The 8,067-nt window shown below is 38.3% G+C and overlaps 1 long non-coding RNA gene across 1 annotated transcript in view; it reads left to right on the top strand.

Moving 5' to 3' along the window:
* LOC118762285 overlaps positions 1-6,216 on the top strand; it is a 25,432-nt gene extending 19,216 nt beyond the window's left edge. The window contains exon 3 of the long non-coding RNA XR_004998038.1: positions 6,146-6,216. This is a non-coding gene — a long non-coding RNA (uncharacterized LOC118762285). The remainder of the gene's footprint in view (positions 1-6,145) is intronic.
* Positions 6,217-8,067: the final 1,851 nt, after the last annotated feature.

Genomic DNA, 8,067 nt, shown 5'->3' with positions numbered 1-8,067 from the left:
TGATCATTGTCGAGACCTAGGGCTTCCCCAAGCTATCGTCACATTTCGCCTCTACCAACCCTCTATAGAAGAATGTGGTAGAACCACTACCGCAGATGTTGCCCGAGAGATGGAATATCCGGAAAGCCTTACGACACTCCCTACACCATGTACCCAACTTCGATCTACGATACAACCAGATCTCCAGTCTACCGAAGCAAGTGAACTTGGGAAACAACTGTTTCGCCAGCGGAGACCACACCTGACCACCATCCAGATGGAGCCACAGATGCCTCAACCTCAGCGCGTGCCTGTGCATCATCAGCCAAGGCATCCCTAGCCCACCCTTTAACGGTTGTTGGCAGAAAATTGAGCGTCTCACAAGCGTATTGGAACCCTTCCACAAGAAGCGGAAGAACTGTCTTTCCAGCTTGCTCAACCACAAATCAGGGCAGGGAACGAGGGTTAGGCGGTAGGTGATGACCGATGCGATGAACACATTGGCCACCTCCGCCCTCCCTGGTTCAATTTTGGCAGTAATGGCTCAAGAGCCATTATATACAAAAGCGGGGAGAGATGACACCCTTGACGAACCGAGCGTTTGAAGCTGAGCGGCTTAGATAAAAAGCCGTTCACCCGAACTACCGAGTCGATGTTGTTATAAATTTCAATGATCCACCTGAGGAACTAATACCCAGGCCGAACTGTGCCAGAACAGACACCAGGTTATGATGGTCTACCCTATCAAAAGCCTTTGATTGGTCTAAATCGACCACTGTCCCTCCCATGCAAGAATCATTATGAAATCCTTCTACAGTGTACTGTAGAAGATGGAGATTATCCTGAATGGTTCTACCGGGAAACAGCACATGCCTGTGTCTTCCCGATCAAGCCATCCGCGACACGCGTTAATCTTTTCGAGAACACTTTGGCCAAAATCTTCAACTCTGTGTTTAGCAGAGTGATGGGTCGAAAATTATCAATGCAGTCAGAAAAGTAGGTATAAGTTTTTATCAAAGTTGTTTTATATTCTATAATTTTCACAGACAATAAATACAATATTAATTGTTATTGTCTGAGATTTCGGTGTAATTTGAGAGGATAATACAAAAGTTATGGATGATTTAGTGATTTACTGCAAAACCTATGGCGGTCAAATTATATCTACTTTTCTGACGAAAACAATGCCGTTCTGAAGATTTTGGCCGCGACTGTACATACATGTGTGTGTTATGTGTGTAAGTAGACACATGCTCACACACACACACACAAACACACACAAACACACACACACACACACAAACACACACACACACACACCACACACGTATATATATATATATATACATACAGGGACGCACATGTGTTAGTGTTGCCATTACTCTGAATCTTAACAGAGAGTAATATCAGCACTACAAAATACTTCACGGCATTTCGTCCGTCTTTAGGTTCTGGTTTCAACTTCCACCGTGTTCAACTTTACCGTTAATCCGTTCGGGTCGATCTAATTGACTTCCTCTGCCCTCAAAACCGCTCGTTCTGTGCTAAAATTTGAAACCATTATACTAAGAATTGCCAGCATGCCTTCTACGACAGTACAGAATAAATAAAAAAAAACATTAAGAAATTCACTTACTTGAAACTCAGCATAGATATTAGCCTGGACTGGAAGCATTAGAATCCCACATTGCTTCGAAGCTAGCACGAATGATAAATAATCCTACTTAAATTCTACACTGTATAATGCCGCTGCAGAAACCATATAATTGAAAAAAGAAGATACATTAAAACTGTTTCGATCAGAAAGGCTGCATCCTTGCTCTTGAATGATATGTACAAGACCCACAGAGTAACTCTAAAGAATCTGTAATCATACACTCTAAATTTCTCTACACAAGCACTTTGGAAAGAGGCTTAACGTATCTTTCATATCCTAAAAAAAATCACTGGTCGATTGCATGCGATCAATAAATCTAGATGCTTGCAGGAGGCATGTGATCACACGATGTGATAAAGACTTTTAAGCGAGAGATGATGGTCGGTTCTAATATGTTAGTATGGACTGGCTTAAGTGGAGACTAACATCTTTATTCCCAGACGAAACAGCCATTCATTACAACGTTAATATCTACGAGTCAATGAGGGAATCCTTTAAGTGGTTGCTCAACCTGCTAGAAGTAGCAGCAACATTTTCTTTAAACCACACCATGCTGTCTTCATAAAAGACAAAACAAAATTCATCTAAGACAACATTAGATAATTAGTATTAGGAACATGATGGCTGTAAAAGAAGGATGGGATGGTCATAGCTGGATAGTTTCTGATAATAGGTCGGCTCAAACAAGGTTGGCTTGATTGAACAATTACAACAGCACTAACATTTACAACAACACTAATAGCCTCGAAAACAAACATACACGAATTTCGTGTCTATTTACAGTTTGCAGTTTTCTTTTGTTATGATCAGCCACAGATTCGAGGTTCGCTAAACGTTAAAATGTCTATCGTTCGTGATTGAATAGTTGCTTACAACTATTCATTCACCAAGAATTGATTGTTTCAATCTTTCTTTATTTTATTTTATTTCTATTTTATTTTTGCAACTTTGCTTCTATGCTGTGAAATATTCAATTATATTTATTTAAGTTTTACAATAATACAGCCACAATAGCCATTATACACAGTCTGGACGTAGCTTTAATATTTTATACTATGGGGCTTTTAGTCAATATACATATATATACGCATACATACACACGTGTGTGTGTGTATATGCGCGCTCGTGGGTGTGGATAACTTCTCTCTCTGTCTCTGTCTCTGTCTCTCTGTCTCTGTCTCTGTCTCTCTGTCTCTCTCTCTCTCTCTCTCTCTCACACACACACAAACAAACACACATACACCTGCGCACGCACACACACACATATATATATATATATATGTACATACAACTATCCATCTACAATATAGATGGATAGATGTATCTCTTTATCTCTCCCTCTCTGTTTCTTTGTCTCTCTCTCTCTAATATATATATATATATAATACATACATACATATAGGTACATACATGTATATACATACATATATATACGTATACATACATATATACACACACATGTATATATATATATATATACATAAGGCTTAGCTTTCGTTGACATTAGAATGGAAACGTGTTCCTTCAATGCTTTCCATGTGCAGAAAAAGGAGGCTAGGAGTCTCTTGATGGTCCGTTTTACTGTTTGTTTAATATTCCTCAGGGAAGACATGCCTAATTAATTCCTTCAATCAATGGCATAGAATAGTTAGTAACAATGTGGAACAGTTATAAATTAAGCTAGCAATTTGGGGTTTATATGAGCACGTCGTTAATTAAACAATCTATATTTTACGCACAGCAGCGTGAAGCAGAAAAATTTGAATTAAATTTTGAATTTCACGAAGGCTAAATGTCAATGAAATAAACAAATTCCTTCTATACTTTTAATGTGCAGTAAAAGTGAAGGAAAATTTTCGGAGGACCGTTTCATGGATTGTTGACCGATCATCAGAGAAATCCCTGGTTTCCTTCTCCAATCCACAGCATAAAATATTCACCTTCACCTTCGCACGCACACACACACACACACACAACACACACACACACATACATGCAAAACACACGCACAAGCAAACACACCCAACACACCACACACACACACACACAAAACATACGCACAAACAAACACACCAAACACACACACATATACATACAAAACACACGCACAAGCAAACACACCCAACACACACACCACACACACACACACAAAACATACGCACAAACAAACACACCAAACACACACACATATACATACAAAACACACGCACAAGCAAACACACCCAACACACACACACACACACACATATATGTTTCTATTTATCTAAGTGTTTGTGTTTTTATGTTTGTCCTCCAGCATCGCTTGACAAACGGTGTTGGTTTGTTTACGTACCCGCAACATAGTGGTTCGGGTAAGGGTTAGGGTAAAACAGACTATTAGAATAAGTACCAGGATCAAATAAGTACGGGGTCGATTTGTTCGTTAAACTCTTCAAGGCGGTGCTCCAGCATGGCCACAGTCCAATTCCTGAAGCAAGTAAAAAATATCAGAAAAGAGCACAAAGTCTAACTGTGGAGGGAATAAGAATGTAAACAAGTTCCTTTTATGGCAATAAGGTGCAGAAAAAGGGTCCTGAGCGACCGTATATTTATTGCTAATGACGAACAGCTGCGAGGTCAAACTATAGAAACTGTGATGACGTTTAAAATAAACTAAACTAAAAATGGGTCTTTTGAACAACATGATAAAGCGATGGCATGAAAAGAGTCTACATTCCAATACCTGAAGAAAATTGAACAGGGAGGATATAAATGAGGAAAAATTTCAATATTGGCTGACAAGTGCAGGAATCAAAAGTGAAACTAATGGACTCTTGAATGCGACACAGGTTCAAAGTTTTCTAAGTAGAAACCGCAAATATCACGCAGTCAAGTCGACTACACTGCAGACTACACTGCAGATGTTGAGAGTGAACCAAATAGACACATTGTCTCTAGTTGTCCACTTGTAGCCAAGAAGGAATACATCTACAGGCATGACATAGTTGGGGCGCTCATATACTGCTAAATTATGTCAATATTATGAAATACATGCAGAAAAGAGATGATATAATTTACCCTAGAAGAGTTCTCAGAGATCAAGATGAATCAACCGGATATTGTTGTGAAGGATCATCAAGAGGAGAAACAACCCCCAAATTGAAGTATTAATTAGTCCCAACAGATTATAATATATCGCTCAAAGGAATGGGTACATTATGAAAATATAATAATCTAGAAACAGAAGATAACTAGAATGTGAAGACTGAAGTCAGAAACAATCCTTACTCTTTTACTTGCTTCAGTCATTTGACTGTGGCCATGCTGGAGCACCACCTTTAGACGAGCAAATTGACCCCAGGACTTATTCTTTGTAAGCCTAGTACTTATTCTATCGGTCCCTTTTGCCGAACCACTAAGTTACGGGGACGTAAACACACCAGCATCGGTTATCAAGCGATGCTGGGGGGACAAACACAGACACACAAACATATACACACACATACATTCATACATACATACATACATACATATATATATATATATATATATATATATATATATATATATATATATATATATATATATATATATATATATATATATATATACACATATATACGACGGACTTCTTTCAGTTTCCGTCTACCAAATCCACTCACAAGGCTTTGGTCGGCCCGAGGCTATAGTAGAAGACACTTGCCCAAGGTTCCACGGAGAGGGACGGAACCCGGAACTATGTGATTCGTAAGCAAGCTACTTACTGCACAGTCACTCCCACGCATACAAAACAATCCTTATAAAGCAATCCTTACAAAACTATCCCTACAATAACAGGCGTCTTGGAAATGATTAAACCAAGCAGATAAATACATAACCTAACTTAGATCTCCCAAAATAGACACAATGAACAGAAATTATCACTTTTCTCACTATTATTTAAAACGGATATTTATTAATTGTTTATAATTTTTCTAGAAGGGTTAAATACGGTCACGTATATTATTTCACTCGACACGCTAAATACAGTATCTATTTTATACTTTAATTATATTTTCTTTATTTCCATCTTTTGAAACGATACATTGTATATTCAAACCCTGTTATCTAGTGCTGTGAATAAGCAAGCAAGCATATAGGAAATTGCTTAATTGGATATTTGGCTAATGAAACTGACGAATGGGCTATGTCATCCGCATTTGTACATTGCTGAAAGCATGTCTTAATCTGTGTTGGTCTTTATGAGAGCATATCTTAAGGGTGTGCCAACTGCTCGTAAAAATTTCTTCTCTCCGTTCTGTCAACTTCATGTCCAGCTGTTATGGAATGTGGCCGAATTCAAGAAGCAACAGAGACTAGATTTATTGGTCACTGAAAAAAAAAAACAAAAAAAAACACGCTGACCGGGCGTAGTAAGACATATACCACTAACATTGTCGATGCTACGTCAATCGTAATAGCAATGTTGTTATCGTTACCAGAACTATTGCTGGTAACATTATTAACATCTCTGGCATTCTGGAGCAACAGGAAGTGAAGTGCTTTGCTCAAAAATACGACTCGTCGCCTGGTCCAGGAATCGAAACTACAATCTTACGATCATGAGTCCAAGGACTTTCATATAAATTCAGACAACATTCAAATTAATTATGCTTGTCCATAGTGTTCTTTGTCTAACTGTCGCTGTGTAATGTTTATCTTTTTATTGCCCACAGGGAGCTAAACATAGAGGGGAGAAACAAGGACAGATAGAGAGATTAAATCGATTACATCGACCCAAATGCGTAACTGGTACTTATTTAATCGACCCCGAAAGGATGAAAGGCAAGGTCGACCTCGGCGGCGTTTGAGCTCAGAACGTTACGGCAGACGAACTACCTATTTCTTTACTAGCCACAAGGGGCTAAACACAGAGGGGACAAACAGGGACCGACAAACGGATTAAGTCGATTATATCGACCCTAGTGCGTAACTGGTAATTATTTAATCGACCCCAAAAGGATGAAAGGCAAAGTCGACCTCGGCGGAATTTGAACTCAGAACGTAACGGCAGACGAAATACCGCTCAGCATTTCGTCCGACGTGCTAATGCGTAGCCGTATTTCGTCTGTTGTTACGTTGTGAGTTCAAATTCCGCCGAGGTCGACTTTGCCTTTCACCCTTTCGGGGCCGATTAAATAAGTACTAGTTACGTACTGCGGTCGATATAATCGACTTAATCCGTTTGTCTGTCCTTGTTTGTCCTCTCTGTGTTTAGCCCCTTGTGGATAGTAAAGAAATAGGTATTTCGTTCTGAGTTCAAATTCTGCCGAGGTCGACTTTGCCTTTCATCCTTTCGTGGTCGATAAATTAAATACCAGTTTTGTGTAATGGGGTCGATCTAATCGATTGGCCCCCTCCTCAAAAATTGCTGCCCTTGTGCCTAGAGTACAAAAGAATTTTCTCTAGGGCAGAGAAGCGCACTGTATGCATTCTCAGATTGCACACGCAAATTTACAGGTAAAATATGTATTTAAAAAATTAATAAATAAATAAATTCTAGAATGGATGTTGTTTTCACAGCGATAATGCTCTTCTCAGTACATGAACCGTTCCAGTTAACACGATTTTTTGCCCTTCGTGTACGGATGGTAAGCCTGGTATCATTTTCAAATAGGTTTCAGTACCTTTTTTTTATCATTCCTAGAAATCTTACAATCACTGGCACTGTAGTCGCTTTGAGATGCCACATTTTTTAAATTTCTATTAGCAAGTCTTTTATTATCATTATTATTATTATTATTATATTATTATTATTATTATTATTATTATTATTATTATTATTATTATTATTATTATTATTGAAGACTCACGAAGTATCCAATATTGTGATACTGCAGATTGAAGCTATTATGTGTACCGGGAATTTACGCTCAAATTCTTCGTCACATTTCTGAAAGTATTAAAAGTAGTCGACAAAAACATGACTTCGCCAGCTTTTTTATTCCAGCATTTGAGAATTTCAAACTCCAATTCGGTTTAATATTCTGCTTTTTCTTTCCCCTTATTCTTGACTTGCTTATTTTATGGACATACCATGTCCTTAACAAGACGAAGTTTTCCATTGTCAATGAGTTCAAAACTGGTTTGTTGTGTTTTATTCTTCTTTCAGTAATCCCATAAAAACTCACTTCAACCTTTTCAAGTACTTGCGTTTCTGTTGCCATCCAAATAATCATAGTTCTTTCCTCAGCGCATTCAAATCCAAACATATGGCGAAAATTCCATTGCAGTCTTGCAACAAGTTTATCATATTCTTTTATTCTTTTTCTTGTTTCAGTCATTTTGACTGCGACCATGCAGGAGCACCACCTTTAGTCGAACAGATCGACCCCAGGACTTATTCTTTGTAGGCCTAGTACTTATTCTATCGGTCTATTTTACCGAACCGCTAGGTTACGAGGACGTAAACA

The sequence above is a fragment of the Octopus sinensis genome, linkage group LG2 (genome assembly GCF_006345805.1).
Source record: "Octopus sinensis linkage group LG2, ASM634580v1, whole genome shotgun sequence".
Taxonomy (NCBI): Eukaryota; Metazoa; Mollusca; class Cephalopoda; order Octopoda; family Octopodidae; genus Octopus; species Octopus sinensis.
The sequence above is the reverse complement of the archived record's forward strand: the minus strand, read 5'-3'. Positions and strand labels throughout refer to the sequence as shown.